We start from the raw sequence: 25,221 nt of genomic DNA on the forward strand, positions 1-25,221 counted from the left end.
CTGGGTATACTGGGAGAAGGATGCTAGGGATGGAGCTGACAGACAAGAGGAAAAGAGGAAGGCCTAAGAGGTGGTTTATGGATATGGTGAGAGAGGACATGCAGGTGTTGGGTGTGACAGAGGAAGATGCAGAGGACAGGAAAATGTGGAAACAGATGATCCGATGTGACAGGAACAGCCTAAAAGAAGAACATGGTTTTTAATTTCTTCAGGTTTTTCTGTATTATTTTTCCTGGATTTTCAATGCCTAATTTGATTTTTTTAATATAGCTATTCTATTTATTATTTTGTTTTATGGTTCTCTTCTGCAAGATTTGAGTATTTTTATTGTTTCCTTGTTATTTTGTTTCCTTGGTGACTTCAATGAGATGACAGGATTAATGGCAAATCATTAAGATTACAGCTCTATCCAAGATTGCGGATAACAACCTCTGATTTTCACAGTATATTTTGATATGAGGTTTTTTTTTGCATTTTGTTACCAAATTTTTGGCTTTTCTTTGATTTTTTTATACTCATCTTTTACTTTTGGTGCTCATATTTCTGAACTCCGTGTTACAATCTCTGATCACATCCCTTCTCCTAATCTTAAGGCAATATTCTTCTTTTCAGCGCAAAAGTGTGGTCATGTTTTTTCCACAGTCATTTATTGCAATTTGGAGTTGCAAGTATAATCTTCACTATACCTCTGCTACAAACATCCTGACGCTGTTGATGTATTTGAAGCCATAAGTAAATTTTTGACATATGAGATTTGGCTTTGTTAAACCCATCCATGGTGGGGGCAGCCAAACTTTGGAGGGAGTGATCGTAAACCTACATAATGAATCAGGATCACCACCTGTATTTAAGTTTAACACAATAATTTTTTTGTCAGTAAAATTTACAGCAAATGCTAAGAATTAGTACTTGGTAAAGCTGAGAAACAGAGCTACTGTTTCAAAGTATCAAGTGTTATGTAGTAGATTTTTCAACACAGAAACAGCACCACAAAGATTCCACCATATAATTTCTGCAGTTATACATTGCTATTTGGGATTGTTTGCATAAGATGAATATTGTATAAAAGACAATTTCCAACACTAACAATAGCAATGTACTAAATACAACAAGTTTAAGAGTAACACAAAATTTGTAATTATTTTTACGTTTTAATCTTTCCACCTTTTTTCCTCAGCTACTACACTATAAATTGTCATCCCTCTGAAGTGACGAAGAGTACAGAGCCACTTTGTCATGCTGTCTTATCCTGTGAGTGTCTAATGTTAAGTGAATGTTGTCATACAGAAACCACACACCATTCGATAATAAATGCCCACCCATTATCTAACTGCTAAATCCACTTCAGGATTGTTGGTACCAGAGCCTATGAGCCATTTCATACTTTCTGTGTTAGTGCTGACAGCAATAATGAAAACTCCACTTGACTGGAGAGTTTTCTGCACACCTTCATTTTTTTTATTCCAAATTGACTTATCTGAATGGATTGAGCATGGGCTGCAAAATATACACACAAACATGGAAGCTTCCGTGGAACAGAAGAAACACCTGGGTGCAAACTGCCCCACATTTTTGTGTGTAAGTCAAAGGTATGCACACTTATCTTACAACATCTCTCTCTATATAAAATACAATGCCTGTCTCTCTGTCCGATTTTCATGAGAGAACTACTTAGATCAGGTTTTTTCCTATAATTTACTTAAACATTCCAGTTGATTTTTCAACTTTTCTCATCGCGCTGCTAAGTATCATAGTTCACTTGCAGGAGCGATTTATTCACACTAATCTGAGACAGAGGCTGTGGGCCAATGGGAGGGGGAAGCGTGATGTCAGGAGTGGGGAGCCGGGCATGGTCCTTCTCACTCACACGCCAGCCTCCATTCGAGTCGGTCTGCCTCTTGCAATGTGTTGGAGTGTACCTTGCATCCGCTTAGCTAGCGATACCTGTTTGTTTATTAATTTTTAAAGTTTGTCCTATATCACTACTACGCAGGCGGAACCACAGGGTACAGCTAGTCAGAAAAAAAGAAAGGTTTAAGTTCTCACTTTTTCTCACACTCACATAGGGACAATTTCGAGTCATCATTTAAACTGGAGTTGCTGGAAGGAAGACCCATGTGAACACATATAGAAAATGTTCAGGCTTGGAATTTATCCAGGAGCTGTAAATATATCTAAAATACTAAACTTATATTCCACATAATATAGGCCACTTTAAATATCTTACTGTCATTTCCAGAAAAAAATTAGTATTTACCAATATGAATTCAACTGCATATTCTAACTGAATTTCATATCAGACCTTAAATTTACATTCTCAGTTTTATGACAAAGTGTTGCTGTATCTTGTAATTCTTGTTAAATAGAAAATCAACTGACAGATGCTGCAGGGCATTTCCCATGGTAAAGGTGAAAAGGTGGCTATGAGGCTCCAGATGTCTAGAAACACTTTGGGTCACTTTTAGTACTGGGCATAAATCACAATAAGTAAGCTTTGGTTGGAAAGGCAGCTCATGAAAATAGTGAACGCACTCCCAAAAGGTCTGGATACATCTTTTTTTACTCAGAAGAAAACCATATAATCCATAGGACATACCTCTATGTATGTAGGTTTGTTGCTTATCAGTGACCACATTGATGACTGGAGCACAACAGAAACGAAAGTAACACTGGGTGATAAAAAATGCCATTCCATTAGGACATCTCATTCTTCAGTCAAAAGCATGACACTTAATTGACAGACACTCTGATTTGAATTCCTAGGATAATATAGATGTGGGGATCATGAAGACCACTTCAGAAACAAAAGTAACAGGCTGTCATGCACTTATGAGAATTCCACTTTACTAGAAAAAGATGCATCAAATGAAACTATAAAGGGATAAAAAATAATGACAAAAGTATGAAGGCAGGTGTTTCACCTGGAGAGCAGCCATGACTGCAGGTTTTCGTTCCAACTCAGTTGCTCAATTATAAACCAGCCTTAGAAATAACAGATCTTATTTAATTTCATGGCTTTTTTGTGTTTTAACTCAGCCATTTTAAGGTCATTTTAATAGATTAGATTACATTTTCTTCCTTTCCAAGGATGTCATTCAAATGATTTGAAGCCTTAAAGTGATGAGTAATCCTCCATCCTTGACATTTTTCTCTTTAGTTTCCTTCTAAATATTTTATTAAACCCGACAGTTTATGATGAATACACACAGGTGTAAATGAAACAAGTTAGAGAAAGACCTGCTGCATCTTAATGCTAATAAGGAGCAATTGAAAACAGTGAATGCAGCTGTTTAAGACTGAATTACGCAGTCAAGGGTGGTGAATCTTAACAAGTGAGAAAATTAAAATGAAGCTTAAAACTGTTGCTTGGGCAATAAGTGCTTCTACAGAAATAATTGACGTCTTATAGGTGGGTTGGAACAAATACCTGCAGCCAGTTCAGCCCTCCAGGACTGACATTGCTTATCCCGGATGTAGACAATAAGCCATCATAAAAGAAGATTGGAGGCAGTCAGTGGTTTGCTAAAATTCTTCTCACACTGAAAGAGAACCTGTCCTAGTTTAAGTGCTCAGGAGAGACACTTTGTAGCATTTACATTGGAACGGATACTAGTGAAAACTGAAGTAGATTCTCATCTTGTGAAAAAGAATCAAAGGAGTATATCTAAGGTGCAGTTCCTGAAGTTCACTGAAATATTCTGAGCACAAGTTAAGCTGTTATAAAAAATGTACAACCTTGAGGAAAAATGTGCAATAAAACATGGCAAGGGCTTGAAGGATTTTCATTGTTCTACATGCCAAATTTTGGCCTGTACTCAGCTGGGCTTAGTCTCAAGACTAAATGTCACATGACTTTCTCAAATGAACCCAGGAACTAAAAAGGGAATAATTTTAAGGTTTGTGATTATATTTATCTCAAGAGATTCTAATTCATCTCATTGTTGGACTTTTAACTGCCTGCAGGTTTGTGACACTCGACTCATTGAGTCATTGTGGAAACTCGACTCATTGAGTATCTCAGGCATTGGTAGAAACGTAGTTGACAATTTGGGACAAATCATGAGATCCAATTCATTGAATATCACTTGCAAAGACAACTTGTCCTTTAACACCTAAATAAAGTGTCATTGTGAGTGTTTGAGATATCCTTGAGAACTAGCAGTAGAAAATGGGGTCATGTCATGAGTGGAAAAAATGCAGCCAGTCTTCTTCACTAAAACTTGATCAGTCAATGAGTGAGATAAGTTTTTCCTGAAGACTCCTCAATATTTTTGTTATTCAGTGTGCACCGGGACTAATTGTTAAGTGCCTGACTCATAGCCAATCTCCACGTGTGATGCAGCTGGAAAATCCCTTCCCAGGATCCCGGTTACAGAGCCAAGTAGAATAGCAGTAGAAAGTCCTACATAACCTCGCCAGATTACATGTTACAGAAATTTTTGTGCATAGATTAGGAATATATGTGATGGACCCTGCTATGGTCACAACAACATTTACGGTCCACTAAGAACTTAATGAACATATCAACAGACCCACTTTAGAGTTTTCAATTGTGCCTAAAATAACTGAGTCTCTGTTTGAACGGGAAACAGCAATGACATCACAAAAGTGCTACCTGCTTAGTCACAGACATGCGGCAAAGAATGTGCTCTTTGTGTAGTTAGCATGCAATTGACTGTCTGGAATATCAACAAAGCATATTATACAGCACAGGTAGAGTAAAAAAGGGCATTCCAGTCACCTGGGTGCATTTTTATGCTAATGACTTCAGCTCAGAAAGGAAAAATTGGCCCATATTCTAATTTTTTTGCTATATGTGAGCTATGTTTACCATCATTAATCACATAATCCTAAACACTACTTTTCATCAGCCTGAACTGGGCATGGTTTCTACTCACAAAAGACTCTGAATTGTACTAAGCAAGTTTGAAAAGGGATTGATTGATGGAAGGATTCATTCAATTACCATTTAATGTTCTGTCCAACCTGGGTAAATCTGGAAGATGACCATTAAACTGACAAAGACTATATACAGTACGGCCTAGTTGGTGAAAAGACGGACAAAACAGATGCAGAACAATTAAAGGGACATATGGCATCTCTACCACCTTCGATTGAGTAAACCTAACTACTATACTTACAAATCAATAAGGAATGTTAATGTACGAGTAGTGTACATTTTAGTGGAACAGGCTTTGATCCCAGTTCATCCCTGGACTGAAATAAGCCAACTCAAAAAATAAATGTATAAATAAAAGGATGGCCACTTGGATGAGAAGCAGAACATTTTACACAGAAATGCCACATAGCAGAATTACTTCTCCATTAAACATCCTTTCTTCCCATCAGTCCATAAAGTGCTATGTTCAGAGGTTGATAAAGGAGAAAAGATGGTTAAAACCAGGACTGGGAATTGAAACAAGGTCAAGTTCAAAAGAGGGTCACTACAGTAGAGATAAAGATATCTAAATCACCAAAGCCTGAACTTCTAAACAAATTCATAGTCAGGAGAGAAAGCAATAATTTTGAGAAGCAGAAAAGCAGAAAAATCTATAACAAATAAATTGATTGTTTTTATAGAGTTTATTCTCACTCATGGATAAGGAGAAATGTGTCATGCTAGTCTTAAACATGTAATATTAACGGCGTCATTAATTATGTCAGATGGAGCCCATGACCATGCCCCCAAACCCTAGAAACAGACTTCGGTAAACAGTGTCACGGAATGATGCTGATAAAATTATAATGCACTTTTTTCCTAATGAAGGAAAAATAGTCAAACCCAGCCAGAAATGTCCTACAAAAACAAAAACTAAGATTTTCTCACTACTCAAAGCACTCAGCAATTGCAGGTTAAGGGCTTTGCTCAAGGACCCAACAGAGCAGTGTTCCATTTTGGCATTTACGAGATTCGAACCGGCAACCTTCCGATTGCCAGTGCAGATCCCTAGCCACCACTCCGCCTATGTACTTTATGTATCTTTCAGCATCCCAAAGGCATGCATCCTCGGTTAAATAGCCCTTTTCACACTTCTGTATTTCATCTTTAGGGAGCCAGTTTTTCCATAGGTAAACTCTTTTCCAGTTATACTGTAGTGAGCCTCTGTGTTGAAATTCTAATAAAAAACATCCTTACCTGTGTTTCTACAGTTTTTGCACTGATGTAAAATAGAGAAGAAAATGGATCCAAGCAATCAAAATGGAAAAAAGGTCCAATCTTGGCAGCATTTAACATTTGTAGCCTCCACTTCAAACCTGATGAATATATAAAGTTTACATGCTTAAGTTTGATCCTGGGCCATTTCAACTGAAACAGTTGGTGTTGTGCTGATACAGAAATCTGGTTAAAATGCTGAACTCCGAGTTAATGTGTGAGAGTCTGAGCTGATGGAAAATGGCACCGCAGGTCCCTTCTCTACGGAGCACGACTATGCAAAGGCACCTGCTCCTGCTCAGTATACACAACATAACATATCTGTAATGTAGTTAAACACATTTTTTCTGACTAACAATCTCCACCAGACAATGATTATATTTTTATATTATATACATTAAAGAACCATCAACAACAAATCAAATCACATTAATAATATATTGAATATTTATTTTTAAAGTAAAGTTGAATAAATTGGACTCAGTAGCTGCATGAATAAAAACGTACCACTTCCGGTTAGCGGAAATAGCTAAACACTTGATAGAAATCTATGTTTTGTACCAAATACTTGTATGCAAAATTTGTTTGACCTAAATAAAAGTGTACTCAAGTTATCGTGTTTACATAAAGACACACAGATGTAATTCAAAGAATTGTATTTTCTGACTAAAACATCAAGATTCATCAAAATCTTGAGGTTGAAGTTTTGGATGATTACAACATTTTTCTTATCCTTCGTATACAAGAAAGTAAAAAAACAAAAAAACAGGTTAGCTGAAACTGTTAGCAGTCTGGCATAGGAAACTTAACAAGCCTTAGTAATTATAAAGGAATACCTCTAAGAAAATCGTAAAGCCTTTTTCCAGTTTTCTTCTGTAGTGGTCTTTCAACAATACTTCTTCCATTGCAAAAATGGATTCTTAGAAGTGAAAGCAGAGAAGTGGATAAAACACGATCCACTGCTGACTCACTAAGCGAATGTAGATTTATCTGCCAATGTATCCCTTTGAATTTTGTGAAAAGAATCTAATTACAGATTCTAAATTGACCTGGTGTGGGGGTGTTATTCTAGACTGTGATGGACTATTGCCTCATGCAGTGGTGACGCCAGGTTTGGTGTCACCTAGTGCGGTAACCAAGGCCAGGTTAAGTCTCCCATAGGCCCCTGGGAGACTTGATGAACAGAGCCCCTTAACATAATGCTGAACACCCCTTTGGTGACTTCAGTTCAAGGATATTTGATAATTTTATTGTTGCTCAAAAATTGAGGCCATCATATCGGAAGTGCAAGGAGACAGGCAAGGAAAGTCCTGCCTCAGCCAGGAGGCAGGAAGGAGATGCCCTTGCAGAAACAGGTTTTCTGGTATCCCGGCTGCGATAGATCAAAATCCTCATCTGGGAGACCAGTATAATGGAAAGATGTGGGAGGCAATTAGCTTGGACTATCTGCTCCCCCAATACATTAGATAACAGCATCCCTGGGCTTTAGCACCCATACGGATGCTGGCAGGGAATGCTTTGAATTGTAGTGCCATGGAGCAGCCCTGTTGGGTTACGTGGGTAGGGGCTGCCAAGGGGTGCTACAGGGATTCATAGTCACCATTCTTGCAGAAAATATTTGAACCCATAACTATGTTGGGATGTGATTGTTGCTGGAGTTTGGGGCTTGGTGGTGCCCCCTACTGGTTACAGTGGTTTTTTGGATGTCACCTGGTGCAGTCCAAATCCCTCAAACTCCCCCTAGTAACACCCCTACCCTGATGTTGAGTAGGTTCTGGCCCTACACCACACAGAATTGATTTAATCGTTTGTAAAATGTATCAGAAAGCCATTTTGGAAAAAGGGAAATGGGACAATTGCTTGTGAACTACTAACAAAATACTCGATTACTTCTAAAAAACCCTAAGTACACTGACTACAAGTTTGCAACTTATTGGAAAAAAGATCACTGTCCTGCTGTGACAATCTATTGGACTCCAGTCACAGATAAACTGTCCTCATTTTAATTTGTTCAATTATTAAGTGGTAATATTTTTGAAAATCTTGCCAATAAACCTCAGGAAAAAGCTATTTTGTGATAATCCTTTGATTGCATAGAAATAGAAGATAACAAACTCTCAGTCCTTCATTCAATCCTGCTTATGCAGTTTAGAGTCATGGGAAGCTGGCTTTTCCAAGGAGCAACTAGGGAGAAATGAACAAATAAGTACACTATGATAGAAAACCAATTCAGACTTGCCAACTGACATAGCTACAACCACAAATCTGAAAAAGTTGGGACAATATAGAAAGTGCAAATAAAAAAAACAGTGATTGTTAAGTTTACTTTGACTTTTATCTCATTGCAGACAGTGTGAACCCAAGATATTTTATGTATCATTTGGTCAACTTCATTTCATTTGTTACTATACATCCATTCCTGCATTTCAGGCCTGCAACGTATTCCAAAAAAAGTTGGGATGGGTTGTAAATTACGGCCAGTAATGAGGTACAATAATTAAATAATGATGTGAGTTCAAACAGGTGATGTCAACAGGTGATTGTAATCATGAGTCTTTGAGGAGCAAAGATGGGCAGAGGATCTAAAGTTTGTCATCAAATGCATGAGAAAAATTATTGAAATATTCAAAGCCAATGTTCCTTAAAGAAAGATTGGAAGGCATTGGCATGTTTCTCCTTCTACAGGGCATAATATCATTAAACAATTCAAGAAATCTGTAGGAATTTCTGTGCATAAAGGACAAAGGTACAAGCCTAAGCTGAATACCCGTGATCTCCGATCTCTCAGACGACAATGCATCAAAATCCATCACTCATCAATAGCTGATATAGCCACACGGGCAAGGAATTACTTTGGCAAATCTTTTTCAAGCAATAAAATACAGAGTTATATTCACAAATACCTCCTTATGTTAACCATGTCCAGAAGTGGCGTCAACTTCTCTGTGCTCAGAGGCATGTGGGATGGATCATCGCACAGAGGAAACATGTAGTGTGGTCAGACCCATCAGTATTCCAGATCCTTCTTGGAAGAAATGGACACTGTGTGCTCCAGACCAAAGAAGAAAAGGACCATACAAACTGTTATCAGCAACAAGTACAAAAGTCAGGGTCTGTCATAGTAGGGGGGTTGTGTCAGTGCATTTGGCAAAGGTAATTTATACTTCTGTGATGGCAGCACTAATGCAGAAAAGTACATTGAGATTTTAGAGCAACATATGGTGCCTTCAGGATGACATCTTTTCCAGGGACATCTACTGTATGCATTTTTAACAAGAAAATGCAAAACCACATTCTACACGCATTACAAAGGCATGGCTGCTTAGGAAGAGAGTATGGGTACAGGACTAGAAAATTTTTGTAATGAAAAATGCGACAACATGACCCTGTACTGTTGCACAACTTAATATGTGTTTGAAGGAAGAATTGGACAAAATTACACCTGAAACGGTTCATCACTTGGTATCCTCAGTGCCAAAATGTCTTTTAAGTGTTGTAAGAAGGAATGGCGCCATTTCAAAGTGATGAATGTTTTACTGTCCCAGTTTTTTTTTTGTAATGTGTGGCAGGCCTGAGATGCAGGAATGGATGTATATTAACAGCTGAAATGAAGCTGGCAGACAAGACAAGAAATACACTGGGTTCATACTGTCTGCAATTAAATAAAAGTCAAAGTAAACTTAACTGACTCCACCCACAGGCTTCTTTTCTCTAAAAACAATACCTACTAGAGTTTTGTTTTCCTCTCTTCTACTGCCAACAGGCAAGGCCTTTAGGTTGGCATAATTTCTGTTTCATTTCCTAGACCAATTCTGGGAGCTGTTGAGACAATTTCATGTCTCTCTCTCTCTCCATTACTGTTTATTTTGATAGATGTGGGTGCTTATGTATGTAAGTAGTTCATATTCTTAACCTTTATTTTTACTTTATTTTTAAATCATCTTTATGTTCAGTTTCTGTCATTCATGAAGTTCTCAATATAAAAATCAGTTGAACTGAACTGAATTGAAATGGTTTCAGTATCTCTGCGTTTCAAATCTACTTCAAAATTACCAGGTTCAGAAAATGAATGAAGAAACAAATGACTGAAGGAATGACTGCAGTACATCTTGACAGTAGAAGAAAACCAAAATCCCTAAAGAGAAAACATGAGAGACTGTACTAACTTTAGTCAATAGAAACTTAGACTAAAAATTTGAACATCGAATAGCCCAGGTGCCCTGAGGTGCAATTGTATCCTATGTGAAAGGTTGAACAAGTGGAGGAATCACAAAGAATAGTTAGGGTGGCAACTGGACACTTTAATGCAAGGCACCAAAAAGCAGAAAAGGAATAAATGATCGTGGCACAACAGAAAACAGGCACTTCAACTGCCGCATTTGCCAAGCAGGCATATTACTTAAAGCCAGTGGCGTAGCGTAGTGGGGGCAGCACTTTTAGGGGGCAGCAAAGAATTACTGTATATTTTAGTCTTTTAAATTGAAATACCTAAATAAGGGGGCGGCAAAATTTTCCTCCGCCCCGGGCGGCTGACACCCACGCTACGCCACTACTTAAAGCGTCTCTCTTGAGTGGACCTGGTTTGGAGAGCTTCTTCATATGACAGCTCGAGACCAAAATGAGGCGCCTGGTTTCGATGGGTCCTGACTCGAAAAGCCAGAGCTTCTCAAGACGTGGTGGGAGGGCTTCAGTTACCTTCATTGGCTGTCTTCTTGGTACTGCGGAGGGAAGAAGAGATGATACTGTTAGTAACAGTGCCCCCTCTCATCCTGAAGTAGTATTGCATACATTAGCTGAGCCCGGAAGGTGATCCTCAGATGTCCATCTGTGACAGCTACTAGCCTAAAAGCAGTTGCAACCCCAATTCCAAAAAAGCTGGGACAGTGTAGAAAATACTGATAAAAACAAAAAGGAGTGATTTGTAAATTTACTTTGACTTGTGTTCAAACAAAAATAGTATAAAGACAAGTTATTTCATGTTTTACCTAATCAACTGCCTTGTTTTTAAAACGTACACATTTATTATGAATTTGATACCTGCAACTCTTTCCTAAAAAGTTGGGATGAGGATAGTTTAGGGCTAATATTAGTATGAAATAACAAGGTGATGCGAAACAAGTGAGGCAATCATTTAATAGTCTATAATGAGCCTCAGGTAAAGGCCCAGCCCATGGGTGTATAACTCCTGTTCTGGTGGGCCACAGTGGCTGCAGGTTTTTATTCTGTCTTCTTAATTAGTGCGCCATTTTTGCTGCTAATTAACTTGTTTTAATTGAAGTGACTTTAGTTCTTTCTTTTTCCTTAATGAGTAGCCAAACAATAATGAGACACAAAACAAGCTGCCACATGACCAGCTAACCTAAAAATAAAGAAGGGTGAAGGTCTCAGTCATGTTGGTCTGCTCAGGTCACCAAAGCATCTCTACTGTGGTCTTAGAAAAAACAGAAAATCAGTCTGCTGTGGCAGAATGAGAGCAGCAACAAGTCCTGATATTCAATAATAGCTTTGATTAACAGCAAGAATTGGTTTCTCATTAAGAAACTGGTTGGAGTAAAATTGGCTGGAGTTTGACATTCCAATTTAGCTGGTCATCTGTTAGCTCGTTTCACGTCTCATTTCTGTTTGGCTGCCATTTAATGAATAAACTTAATTCTTAAAAATGGGGCTATTGAAATGAAGGGAAAATGAGTTAATTAGCATTAAAAACACGTCACTGATTAGGAAAAGGGTTAAAATGAAAACCTGCAGCCACTGTGGCCCACCAGGACTGAAGTTGGACACCCCTGGCCTAGCCCTTCAAGAACAAGATTAGATCAACGCAATTTGGGAAACAGGTGCATCTGAGAAAACTGCAGCACTTTGAGAACAACATTCCCCAAAGACAAATCAGTAGGAATTTGGACATTTCACCCTCAACAGTGCACAATTTAATTAAAAGATTGGTGTGTAAAGGGCAAGGCTGAAATGTGTGTGATCTCTGATCCCTTATAGTCATTGCCTTTAAAACTGTCATGAATCTGTAATGGACATCATGACATGCGCTGGAGAATACTTCATTAAACCTTTGTCAGTTACCACCATTCATTGCTGCATCTGCAGATGTACTGTAAGTTAAGGCTTTACCATGCAAAGCAGAAGCCATATATCAACACTGTCCAGAAGCACTGGGCTCAGTGTCATCCGAGATGGAAAGTAGCACAGCAGAGTCACATGTTGTGGTTTGGCAAGTCAACGTTTCAAACAGTTTTTGGAAGAAAAAAAAAACAGTTGTCATATTCTCTGGACCAGAGATGCAAAGGATCTTTCAACTATTATAAACATCAGGTCCAAAAGCCAGCATCTGTGGGTGTGTGTCAGTGCCTATGGGTAATTTGCACATGTGTGAGGGCACATTAATGCCGAAAGATATGTTCACATTTTGGAGTAACATATACTGCTTTTCCTGGGACATCCTTGCATTTCTCAGCAGGACAATGCCACACCACATTCTGCCTGGCTGTTTAAGCAGACGATGCAATTTTAAGATTGACCTTCCACAGTGCCCGACCTGGGAGGCACATTATGAAGTGCAAAATACAGCCATGAAGTCCCTGTGCAGTTGTGCACCTGACAAATGGGTGAATGGGGAAATTACACTCGCTAAACTTAACATTTTTGTGTCGTCGGTGTTCAAATTCTTAATAAGTGTTGTTAAAATAAATGATGATATTACACAATGGTAAACCCTTCAATCGTTCATCTTTTTTGGAGCATGTTACAGTCATCAGATTTAATATGAATGTGTATTTTCCAAAAAAAATTAAATTCACATGGTAAAACATCAAATAAGGTGTTGTATTGTTTTCAATATAGTACAGGGAGAAAAGAATTTGCATATCTTTCCATTTTATGTTTATTAGACTTTTCTGGACACTCAGAGGGGGGAGCCAATCCAAACATCACCAATGTGAATCATCCTCCTGGATGATAAGATGGCAGTCATTTTTTGCACCTGTGAGCTCACTACACATTAGCTATTAGTTAGTGCGGGGGTGAGAGAGAGCCAATAAGGGCCAGAATGACTAGGCCGCGATGGGCCATTTAGGCAGAGTACCCACTCTTATTGGAAGATGCTCATGAATCTGCAATGACCACAGAGAGTCACAACATCAGTTAAACAGCTCATCTAAAAGACGGTACCAATTTTTACAGGAGAGTGACCTCATCACAGCACTGAGGCATTGGGATCCACAGACCACAGGGTAAGAAACCCCTGTTGGCCTCACCAAAATCTCTTCCAGCAGCAAGCCAAGATTCTTCTAGATTGTCTCTGGTCCCTCTAGGATTTTAGACAAATGACTGAAATGGGGGGCGTACTTCCCTATGGGTTGTCCAAGTGTTGCTCTTTCCAAGAAAAGGTATTGTTTCTTCCAGCCTCTCCTGTCAGTTTGGGGAAAGTGCCTTGCTGTTGTGCATGGCCTGGTTTGGCTCTTTCTTTTATCATGCCTTTCTACTGATTTCCACTTCCTATCCTTCCTCCAGGCTGTTCAAGTTACAATCATTTCTTAAGCAGGCTATGAATGTACCCGCAACAGCCCTGTAATAACATATCATCCCTTGTTAGCACAAGGCTGTTCCAAGCCACCCAAAGGGTAACGTTCACACATATGAGGTGTCGAGCCTCCTGGGTGGCTTCAAGCATGTGAGTACCTGAGAATAGTCTGTAGAGTATCGAGTGGTTTGAGAGGTTATCCTTGGATGCACAGGTCTTTTGATCTTGCTTTAGGGATCCATCAGGTACTGCATGACTGAGAATTCCCAGAAGAGTGTTTGTATTTGCACAGTTTTCCGGAGTACATGAAGGAATGCAGTGGCAAAATCAACTGAATGACCATCCACACTCGATCCCCGCATCTGTTGATGAGTTTGTCGGAGGCCATGTTCTCCTATAGCAACTACTTAAACCTTTACTCAACAATGTTACCAGTTTGACAAAGAGTAGGACAGAAATCAAGTTCATACTAAATCAAAAGTAACCTTGCTGCATACAGTTTATAGTCCCAAAACCGTATCTATGTCAGGGGGCACCCTTCTTTGTGAAGCACTAGAAGTAGTAGTAAATAGTAATATTGTCACTTGTACAGAGTCTACAGTGAAATGTTTATCTGTCTCCAACCTACATGCAAATCAGTGGTGTCAGAGTTTCTACTTAGGGTGTTAATTGGAGGTTAATTTCTGGTTAAATTAGACAGTGTTGTAATGGGAGATTTTCTTATTTGTTTGTTTTTGATTAAGAATTTAGGCAAAGTTTACATTTATTCTTTTTTATTTTTTCATTCTTAGCATCATTGATTGCCACGACAGTTAAAGCTTGAGACTACACTACAGGTGGCATCATAAGCACCACCATATATATAGATGAGCTTATCTGAGATCAGGATACTGCAAGCGATTATGAGCTAACCTTTACTTTGTTGGAATCTACAGCTCTTTGGTCTCTGCTTTTGTCTTTGAAACCTAATTTTTGATTAGCATTTTGAAATCTCCCCGTGACCCTGTGTTCGGATTCAGCGGGTTGGAAGATGGATGGATGGATGGATTTTGAGATCTAATGATCGATAGTTTGATTTCCCAGTACAAACTCTGCATATTTCCTGACCACGTCTATCTTATGGTCCTTCCTAATTAAAACTTTTCTGTCTCTTCTGTGAGTCAGAAGAGACAATGTCATAAAGTACATGCTTTATTTATGCGGTATTTTTATTTTGGTTGTATAAATTATATTACAACTAATGTATTATAAATCAAGAAGACATGTAATGCCTTCACCTCATGCTCCCTTTCACTGATCTCATATCGCGCATCTAAAAACTTTCTGTTTCTCTCACCATCATGAATGGAGGATGATGTAGGCACGTGCGCCAGATCCCTTTTCCATTATTTATTTTATTTTATTTTTTTTCTGCTGCATTTCCATACCCATCACCACTCCTGCTCATCTCAAGTCCTATTGAAGGGTCATTTACTACAAGCTCCACATATTTCCTGTTGTGTGGAGCAGCAGTGGGGTCAATCAGCACATATTTTACATAACAAATAGTAAAAATATTCAGTCATGTTTTTAGTTACAGATTATGACAAAAAAAACTCTGCTCTCTTTTTTCTGTATCTTTTTAATGTAGTCACTTGAAGACGAGCAAACACAGGTGCATATGGGAGAAAATTGGCTACAGCTCAGCAGGAAGCGTGGTGTCTCACACCTGTGTCCTGCTCAGTGTTAGCTGCTTGTTAAAACAATAAACTATTTAAAATTTAAATTAAAAAGCAAAAGTTAACAAAAGAAATGTATTTGACTAATTTAATTCAAAGACTCCTTCGATTTCGTATCCTGTGAAATGTAGGATCAAAACTAATGATGCTACATACTAAGCACCCTTAAAGTTGTGGGTACTCAGACATAAAATTTTCTCCACGATGGAGTTTAAGACACCCTGGCGTAATGTTTAAGGACAACCGGAATGCTGCTGAGATCAGAGGGGCACGGGCTTAACTGGGGCCTCTGCTCATAATGTCAGTGGAAAATTGCATTAGTTACACTAACTAATCCTGCTACTGGATAGCGACATGTTGCATGTTGATCAGCACATGAAAGTACAAATTTCACTATATTCTGTACACGTGACAATAATGACCTTATAAACTTATAATATTAAGTATGTTTATAAATTTAATAGACTTTTCAACAGTGAAAAGGTATTTCACACATATGATGCTACACTTCAATTTCTTCCATATGTTTTTCGCAGCTCGAGCCCAAGCAGGTTAGATGATTTGTCTAGGCTCACAGTGTGACTCAGAAGCAGGACGTGACCTGGCATTATCACAGTGAGTGAGTCTGGTTGTGGGTGGTGTATGTAAGAGTGCTCTATGAATAAAGTGAGCATTTGTTTCCTGCCTAGACGTGATGCCTTTGGGATGAATGTTATTAATATGGTGACACATTTTCACAGGGGTTGGACTTCACTTCAGTTACTGGTTCGATTGTGAAGTGTGAGGTGATTACATGTCCTCCCACAGTCCAAGTGGATGTCTCATTATGGAAGTGTCAGTGCACTTGCCCTTTGGTTGAGTCCAGTCTGGGCTAGATTTTAAACTTTAAACTGCTTGTTCTAAACACCAGCTGGCCCAAAGTCTTGTCAAGTGTTACACACTTCCACGTGGCATATAAAACTGCAGAACTTTTCTTTTTGCATAGCAGCTATTAGTTTCCCGCACCTGCTTATACCCCTCCAAAGTACCAGAATGTCTCCTTATCATGTGATTATATTTTAAGATACACCCAGAATGGGTGGCCAGAAGGTTTCTTGATACAATTAGCCCATATCCGCTTTGTTCAATTAAGGTTTGTGGAGGTCAAAGCCTGTCCCATCAACATCTGAGCCTGTCCATTATTTTTAAAACTTCTCCCCACCAAACAATAATTGGAAGCAAAATAAACTTCACTTTCAAACATTAATAACAATGTACAAACATATTCCCATTATCTCTCACAGTCCACTATAGCTATTTGTATTTTTGCTGTTTTTATTTTCAATTGAATGACAAATCAGAAACTACAGCTCCGGATCTATCAATAATGCATATACAGACATTCCCACTATTTGCTTTTATCCAGATGTAGACACCTTGGAGTGTAATAAATCTTAAGGGAGCTGCTGATCTTACACCATGTAACCTCCTGTATTTGGCTCTTCAGCAGTTCCATAATTATGGTAAATCAATGACATTCCATAACATCGTCTACTCTGTCACATACATGCACACGGGAAACAGTTTGAAAGCTTAGGTGATGGTAATTCTCCACTGAGACAGGAGGTGGCGCTGTGTACTAACAACCTCTCTTTTTTCTCTTCTGTAAAAAGGAAGATTGACACCATTCCATCTCTGGCATCACTTCAAGGGTCTGACTACCTAGACCCACCTCATTCTCTTAGAATGCTTGAAATCCAGAGATGCCGCCATCTTGGGCAGTCTTTCTGAGACAATAGTACAGGGGACTAAGTCTTTTTCATTTTACACTTTTTTTTTCAAACCTTTTCATTATAATTATATGGGGTTGGCTGCAAGGTGACCCAAAACTTTGATGTTGTCTTGCTTTTTCTTTACAACACCCTGTTCTCTTATTTACCTTAAGATCTGTTAGAGTGTATGCTGGCAACAATAGATGCTATATATCTGGGATTATATATCTGAAAAGCGTCCCACTCTTCCTTTCAGCTTTCTCTATTTACTGTCCTTCTCACTACTTTTTTCAACTAGATAAGCCAATTTCTAATCAGTTTGTGTCTCCTAATTACTCATTAGTTCAACAGAGTCTATTGCAAGACTTTAAATTAACAATTACATCTTATAAGGTAGTAAAAATATTTGTGTGACGCATAGATCACAACAAGACTTTAAACCCCATAACTGTCATTTCAGATCCCTCTGTACCTGAACAAGCTACCCAAGCTACTCCTGGGTTTCAACTGGAAGAACTAATTATATCGAGTTGAAGTGTATCCCACTTATGTAAAGCTGATGTCACATTACATGACTCCTAAGCAGCTAGAATGACAAACTTAATGACTGATGCATGTCAAATATCCAAGGGAATATCAAATTAGACAACTACAATGACTTCCCAGCACCCTTTTGACCCTTTTTCTGACCACCAGCAACATGTTGCCTTTTCCATTCTGTTATGGAAGGTAAAAAAAATGTGACATCATACAGATATGTCACTCTTCTGTTTACAAGATCCAAAACACAAGCATTATTTATTCTTTATCGCTGTATTATAATCAGTTTACATTCAAGCGAGCACTCAATTGTTGTCAGCTCTCGCACACATACAAGCCGCTCATATGGCTAAAGACTAAATCATACCTCATTAATTTTGTCAGGGAGAGTTGCAGACTTGTTGGACTGAGTCCTGCCGCAAATTTTCTCGATATGATTAAGTAAATAAAGTGTATGACAGAAAATATTGGAAAGGTTGTGTAATGTGACATGGCCTTAAGTCACCTTGGATAAAGGACTCATATATATATAAATAAATATATAATAAAAAATGCATATATTTTTTGCAATTGGATTATGGGCAGGTTACACAAATGACTAGTCTTCACACAATGAGTCAATGGTGGGGACTGAATTGGCAAACCAAGGGTTTAATGTCCATTCGTTTAGCTACTGCACTACACATTTGTACCCAAAATGTGGGCGAGATAGAGTTTCTAATTAACTTCACAAGCTCATCTTTGGGTGGAAAACTGGAGCACCCAAAGAACAACCCATAGAGACAGAACATTGAAAGTCCACACAGATAGTGATTGGCATTGAAGCGCTCCTGAACCTGAGAGGCATTGGTGCCAACTAAATTCCAAGAGATCACTCTAATATTTTGATGGAAGACCCAACAGGTGAAATGCCTCAACGCTGAAAACAATGTGGTCGATTTCTGCAGCAAAACTTTATTTGACCCTTAAAGAAAAATGCTTAAGAGATTCATAAATCACATTATCTACAGTACAAATCCTCCATTTACAGAGTGCTGCTTTAGCAAATATTCTACCAGTTGAAAAAAATGGCATCCAATTCCAGCAGAAGCAACATTCCAAGATACAGGTAAAGACTGGTAAAAGTGCCTTGACGCCATCACTCAGCTTATATATTTATACTTCATGATAAGGTAAGGAATGTAATGCTGTGCAGCCGACAATCAAGATATCAGGAGGCGCAGGCTCCCTTTGTAGTTTCAGACCCCCTGTAGCTGCTAAAACTCCAGGCTAATCTCCTAAGTCGACTGCTCCGAGAGGCCAAATGGTCCGGGCGGGAGGGCTCACCGTAAAAGCAGCAGGTGCTACCCTGTTAAAGAGCCATTTGCACCACTTCCACTCCCCTCACCTCACCCTCCCCCTCCATCCAGGAATACTGCAGGCCTGTCGAGTTATCAGTTTGTTTTGACTTTGATGTTTGCCTGGGAGAATCTGGATCTTGTTTATTTGCGGGCATCCCTCGGTGTGCGTCACGACAGCTTCTGGCATGAGGTAATTAGCAACGAACTGTGGTGGCTGTGTGAGAATTTGCTGAGGTAAAGCAATGAGTTAGGGAGAGGCCTACCTGCCGTCTGGCTCAGGACTTACTCACTAGGATGTGGTGCAGACTGATTTCATGTGAGGGGAATCCATGGGCTAGAAAGAATGAAAAGTCTCACCTCCTTGGAAACTTTCCTGACTTTTAAAGAGCATACCTGTCTCCCGGAGGGGGCCTTTAATGTAAATGTTTAGGTTTAACAACCTGTATTACCTAGTGCCATCATTTGCTATATGCCTTTGATGACTTTTCTTTAGCTCTCCTAACTAAAGTGTGTCTGCTCTTGTAACAATAAACAATAAAAAAGGTCAAAGTTTTTATTTAACTCCATAACAGGAACAGAAAGAATCCAAATGAAAAAAATGAAATCTAGAGGATTTTGTTTAATCAATTCAAACTAAAAAATAAAATACATTTTTGAAATAATATTGTTCTAACAATCTTTATTTTATCACCTTTCATAGACCACATCACCACCAAGAATAAATGTATGACATTTGTTCCTTTGGCTATTTACTTACTTGTACAAGTTGAGTCAAAATTAAGTTAACACTAATAGTACTGCTACTTGTATAAAATTTTTGTGGACTATTTATGTGCCACATATGGTACATGTGTTGATAATGATGGCCAACAGAATGAGACATTCCTATAAATCATCTTGCACATATGAAGTATGCTTTTTGTGAATAAATTGTTTCTGCCATTCAAATGTTAACATAATTTTAACTCACCCTGTATATGTACGCCTATTGCCACTCTTAGGCCATAGGGCACCGACACAAGCTCTCCAGGAATCTCTCTCTCTTGGGTATGGCCCATCCTCATGGCATCTGCTTCCATTTCCTGGGGCCAGGTGTACTTTTGGCCAGACTTTTTTCATTTTCCCAGAAGATTCCATGTGAGGGTTTGCCTTGTAATGCTTGAGACTGGCCTATGAATGATGTGGCCTATCCACCTTCAATGTCGCTGGAGAATCTCTCCCTATACCAGCTTTTCTGATGGTATTAGGCCAAAGAATCTGGAGGATCTTTCTCAGGCAGGCATTAATTAATGTCTGGACCTTTTTAATGGCGTTTGCAGTGCTCCTCCATTTCTTGGTTCCTTAGTATAGGACTGACTTCACATTGAAATCGAAGAGCCTGATCTTGGTGGCGATGGATGTGTCTCTAGATCCCCAGTACTTTTTAAGTTGGAGGAGAGTTGCCCTTGCCATGCCAATCCTGGCTTTAACTTTGGCATCAGTCCCACCCTGCCTGACAATAATGCCACCAAGATAGGTGAAGTGTTCCACCTGTTCTACCAGAGGATGGGGATGTTTTAACATAGTTGACCTTGACGACCTTACTCTTTCATCCATTGATGTTAAGTCCTTTGGGTGCTGGCCTTCCATTAAGGTCATGTTTAATGTTTGTAAATTTTTCTATACTGGTTACAACGCCATATACAACCCTATGTAAAGTTGGGGACGTTGCTTTACCTGTCTGTACTTCAATTGTAAAAATGTACACAACAGTGGTGCTTAGTTCAAAGAGCTAAATGGATCCAGTGTCCATTCTTTCATTCCCATTCCTATTTGTGGCCTCTGTGGGATTTTCACATTCTCTCTGTATCGGCATAGATTTTTCTATGGATACTCTGGTTTTGCTGAAAAGAATGATAACATGAATTTGTTAAGCATTACAATGTAATGGTAAGATGAATGCTGAGTTGAGAGAAAGACTTAATATGGATGTGGTACATGTTGTGTTGAGGAGAAAGGTGGTTTGGGCAAAGGATGAAAAGATTAATCAAGATGGAGGTGGAGAGTATAAGGCCAGGACGAGGCTGAACAAGATGTGGCCGTAGGGAGTACTGGATGTTATGAAAACAATGGATCTCACACCAAAGGGTGGCCAAGACTGCAGAGAATAGAGGAAAAGGATTTGGGGGCAATCAGGTAACCTTGGTAATTTCAGGAAATGGCTCTCAAATCTGTGATGATGCTGTAGTTTTGTTCCCATATCTCTTTAAATGGGCTTATTAGGTTAACTGATAATTAAGAAAAATCAACCCTGTTTTGTAGATGGGCCCAATGGTGGCTTGTCACTGCCTTGTGCTCTGGACCCCCCACTACCCTGAACCTGATTGAGCATGTTGTGAACATTATACACATATATTGCAGCTGGGTGCAGAAATGACAGCTCCACAAAAGGAAAAATTGGGGTGTCAAATGGACATCCCATTTAATATTTGAAAGTCCAATAAAAATAAACAGCCTTGGACGTACTTGCCCTCCAAAACCTTGCACTGAAATAAAATAAATAAATCAGCTGTTTAACCACTAGTATCAGATCAGGGTCTCAGAAGCACCATCCAGTGGGTAGCTCTTGACCAAAAATGATGCCACCACTCAGGTGTACAAATTATACAAATGGTACATTTTGTTTAAATAAACAGAAAACAAAGTAGTTTGAAATTGATTAATATACGTGGAGCCCAGCAGTTTAAAATATGGCCAATTGACTATGGAGGAGAGCAATTCAAAACCTTAAGCCAAAATAACCTTGAAAAGTAAATTCGTATTAAACTTAATTGTTGGCATTAGAGACAAACTGCAACAGCTTTCTGAGCATTTTAAAGATGTGACCACATGACTGTGCCTGGCACATGCCCACATTCACATTGGCCACACCCCTAATGACATGTGCCTTTACAGCAAGACAATTCCAAACAGCAGCCAACAAATATCTAAAGAAACAGTGAAAAACTAAAACAGAGAAAATTAAATATGAGAAACAAAATATTATTTTTCACTGAATCATGAATAATTGACATAGTAACAGAAGGATGAAAAGGGAATTGCAGAGAGGATTTCAGACACGTGAAGTAAGTTCTTTTCATACCAACATATGTTTAAGTAACATGGCATCTTCTCACCTTGATAGGCAGGTACCAAGATGCCATACTGTCTGAGAAGAGTGGGCCTAATGATACAGTATGAATCTCGGAAGCATCCTTAGTCCCCACTTTGTAAACACATCAGTAACCATTTTGGCATCACTGGGCACAAGGCAAGCACCAGCCCTAGTAGTAATGCCAATCATTAACAAGACACATTCACTCACTTATCAGGACAACTGAAGGCCACCAATTAACATAAAGTGCATGTATTTAGGATATGGGAGGAAAATCAAACAAAAAAAATACATGGATATGCTACATGATCACTACCAGTGTCTAAAACTGTGAGGCAGCCACTCTAACCACTATAACATGAATAACATGACAGTGACATTTTGAGATAGTATGTCTAATAAATAACTAGAATCTTGTGACTAGCAACATAATATTTCATTGTTAATATTCATCCATGTCAGGCCTGTTTGAAATGTAAAAGGCACATTTGCCCTCTTTGCACTTATTCTCCACAGAAAGAAGCAAGAAAAGACAGGATGTTGTTTAATTTTACTGCACTTTTAGAACAAGAAGTACTGAAGGGAAGGAAATGAGTGGAAGTTAGTAAAAGTGAATCCTGTCAAGGATTAGAACATAATCACATTTTGTTTTACATAATTTTACAACTTGGCTGTGGTCAGGTGAATTTAAGAACCAATGAAAACGTGTTTACCTTAAAGCATTATTCTGTTTTTGTTTCATTATATAGTAGTCCATAGACTCTGACTAACTCGGCTGCATCAGGGACAAGGTGGGCACCAACTGTGAATGGGGGTGCCAGTCCATCTCAGCATCCATTCTCATATACTAAGCCAGTTCAGTGGGGTCAATTAATCTGTGCCATGTGCTTCAGGGTGGTGTTCAGAGTACCCAGGGAAAAGCAACTGAGACATTAGGAAAGTTGACTCCACACCAACAAAGAGTGAGATGAGCGCTGAACACAGATCCACAAAACACCACCGTGCTGCCCTCTTTACAATACAAAATACCAGCGGTTCTCAAACTGTGCGGCGCGCTGTACAAGGGGGGCATCGAATAAATGAACAAGACAGTAAAATGAATTTTTTACATTTTTATTTCAAATTTAAATTTTCCAAGCATATAATCACAACGAATGCATTATAACTTAAAATTAAAATAAAACATTTCTAAGGCATAGATATAATGACTAATATGTGCCTGCTTTAAAGTACACAGCCTGTCCAGGTTTGGTTTGATATTCGAGATAGACACTCTGAGCTCCTTTTCTATTTGAAGTTTGTTTCTATGACGAGCGTATTTTCAATCCAGAAAGTTCGAGACGTATCGGTATCTGTCGCGAACATTCGGGTAACAGTAGATCAGGTGATAATGCGGCGCGACTGCACCACATTGGCAGCGTAGCCAATATTGCCAAATTGAGTTAAATAATTTATTGCGTATTGGGTTATTTTCATGATACAACTAACAGCGGTATCATATTTGTCAGACGAAAATACGTTCGTCTCGCGCAGATTGACTTCATCGGTGTCCTTGTTTACGAGATTTTTAAAAATGAAGACATATTTAATTGTTTCTTTACATAAAAAATAATTAAATAAGAACAAATAATTTATTCTTTGTTTTTTTGGGATTAGAATTACTACCAAAAACCACACAAGGCATTTTAACAGTTATTAAAGCACTTTTAAAAAATAAATTGCAAATATTTCATTGAAGTTTGCCGAACACGTGCAAATCTTATGTAAGTAAAAATGACAGGATACCGCGACACTGCACGAGTATCATACCTTTGTTAGTTGTATCATGGGCTATTCTCATCTATCTTATATTATGCAGGGGGTGCAGAATTATTCCAGGTAGAAAAGGGGGGCAAGAAATACAAAAGTTTGAGACCCGCTGCTTTATATAGTGGAACAGCCATTATGATGAGCAATGAAGTGTTAAAAAGAGCAAAACTGCAAAACAGAACAAAGAAACAAAAGATAAATCTGTTGTTAAAAAATTAAAATGTTAGAAACACATTCTGATTGTTGAGCCTTAATTAGATGTGTATAATATACTGTCTGTATATTATATTGTATATTACTGTGTACTGTATATACTGTATTCTGCCATGGTGTGCTAAGGAACACCTCCGGGAGTCTTTTCTGACCAAGGCTACCATCTGATGTCTTTGTTACGTTTATTTTTATTTATGTATGTATTGATTAAGTGATTGATTGATTGATTGATTCAATGTATTACCTGTCCTGCAAGTCTGTATTCTTGTTTTTTATGTTTCTGCTGCTGTATGCATTTGCATTTCCCCATTGAATTTATAAAGTTTATCTAATCCAATCTAATACTGTATATATAGTGTATTTATTATTGTACATTTTTACACTGATCAACAGAAAAAGAATATTTAATATCAAAGTGAAAAGAGATCTATGCAAAGTGGTCTAAATTGATTACAAATATAAAACACAAAATAATTGCTCATATGAGTATTCACCCCCTTCAAGTCAGTATTTAGCAGAGACACCTTTGTCAGCCATGACAGCCTTGAGTCTGCGTACACAGGTCTCTTACCAGCTTTGCACATCTCCACACTGCCATTTTTACTCATTCTTCTTTGCAATAATGCTCAAATTTTATGAGGATTGTGAGTGTAAAGCCTTTATCAAGGCCAGCCACAAATTCTCAGAAGAAAAATATTGTCAAACCAAATTAGTTCTAATGTGATTCAATGTTGCATAAAAATAAAATGTGAAAACTTCCAAGAGGGTGAATACTTTTTTTAATAGGCTCTCTATTATCTTATGATTTTGCTGTTACATATTTTCCTAAATCCGTTCAATTCAATCCAGGATACTGTGGTGCCAGTGCACCTCCGACTCCACTCATAAAGGTCCAATTTAGAATTGGCAAACAACATGAAGCTTGCACATTTTAGATGTGGGAAGAATGCTGGGGCAGCAAGAAATGGACCAACAAAAAGAATGTGCAAAATCTTTAAACCGCATCCCACCATGAAATTTGAACTGTGGATA

Source organism: Polypterus senegalus, chromosome 5 (assembly GCF_016835505.1).
Source record: "Polypterus senegalus isolate Bchr_013 chromosome 5, ASM1683550v1, whole genome shotgun sequence".
NCBI classification, from domain to species: domain Eukaryota; kingdom Metazoa; phylum Chordata; class Cladistia; order Polypteriformes; family Polypteridae; genus Polypterus; species Polypterus senegalus.